Raw genomic sequence first — 1714 nt, forward strand, 5'->3', positions numbered from 1 at the left:
TCCATCATCCAGAAAAATCTGGATATGCTGCATTTTAATTATAACATACCAGATTTTATATATATTTATATATTTTATTTCCCCTTTAAATCTGCAGCTCTTCCTGCTTCTCTCTGTTTAAAACGATGAATGAACCTCTTTACTGATATAATGATGCTAGAAACAACATTTCTAGATCTGTAGAAGCTCTGCAGTCTGATTCTGTCTGATCAATAAGAAAACCAGTTAACCTGGAACTGGGAGTACTGGTCCTCTGAGACGCCCAGATTTTATTAACTAGAAAAGAAGAACATTTAAACGATCATTTCTAAAGCTTCTGGCGTTATAATACTAACTTCTAGAAACTTTCTATCTGTTGCTGTTTTTAGCTGAAAAAGCTCCAGATGTAGAACAAACAGATTTTTGGTGGCATCTCTAATTTTTTATCCTAACTTTTACTTAAACATTTCTGGAAGTAGCTGCTGGTTAGATTCCCTGAGTGCTGCTGCGTTTCTCTCCTACGTCAGTGAAAGGCGACCGCCAATCAGATGACAAAGCCACAGATCTGATGATGTCACACCGAGGGCGGATCTGGAGCAAAGCGACGGTGGCGAATGTCAGGAGGCGAACGACGTCTGATTAATGAAGATCAGAACTTTTGTTTACATTTGCGTCCATTGAGGGACCAGATGTGGCCATGAGCTACAGCAGCGGAGACGACTGGGAATGAAGGAGTCATCTTGGGGGGAGGGGGGGGGGGTCTCATGCCAATGGCGCCCAATATGGCAGAGCCGCCACTGGATCTATGCATCCGTCTCAGACCACTAACACTATGGGAGTTTCCCAGTAAATAAGATCTGGTCCACAGCTGGGATCAGTCAGGCTGAATCACCTGCTTGTTGCTGTTTCCTTCGATGGGATCAGAGAATAATGCAGGAAATGTTCAGTCAGCAGCTTCCTGCTACCAGGAAGTCTTTGGCTTAAAGCTTCTACTGGTTTCCACTTTATTAATCCCTGCTTCAGATGAATCAGTGGACTTTTTATGGCCTTCAGCTTTTTCTTCCAAGAAATGAGGAGGAACCATTACAGCAGCAGTACCGCAGATGACCTCAAGGTGTCAGTGTGTAGCTGCTGTGTTCCTCCATTATATTCTACTTTGACTTTGTTTTTGCAGAAAACATGAGAAGTAGTTTATTTGCTTCTCATTTCTGCTCCTCCCTTTAGGGGGCGCTGCAGTGGATCCTCTATGTCTTCATAGCCCCCCCCCCACATAATTTTGCCCTAATTGCTCCGTCCTCTTATTTTTGTGTCCATCCAGTCCATCCTGCCTTCATTTTGCTTCCTTCATCTCCTGCCTGTCAGAGATCCTCATCAGTGTTTTTAGATGAGTTGATTTCAGGCTTTTCTAGATCCTGGTCCAGGTTTTTATTCCCATGTTCAAATAAAGGAACCTTAGAAATGAAAGGAAAGCAGAGGGTGAAACCGTTGCAAAGGAAAAGCAAACTGCTGCATCGATGCATGAACCAACATCTGAGGAAAGTCTATAAAAGATGACTTTATAGAATTTATTTCTAGAGAAATGTTCTCTAAAAGTAGAACCTTGGAGGCCAAACAAACCGGCACTCTACCCAGAGATTTAAAAGCAACACAGAGAGAGTAACAAAACCATCCTGGCTGCTCTCTGACAGACCTCCTTTCAGCGGGACTGTTTGATTCCAGAGGCTGGATCCTTCAA

This window comes from Cyprinodon variegatus, unplaced genomic scaffold, assembly GCF_000732505.1.
Source record: "Cyprinodon variegatus isolate N-32 unplaced genomic scaffold, C_variegatus-1.0 Scaffold1701, whole genome shotgun sequence".
Lineage (NCBI taxonomy): Eukaryota > Metazoa > Chordata > Actinopteri > Cyprinodontiformes > Cyprinodontidae > Cyprinodon > Cyprinodon variegatus.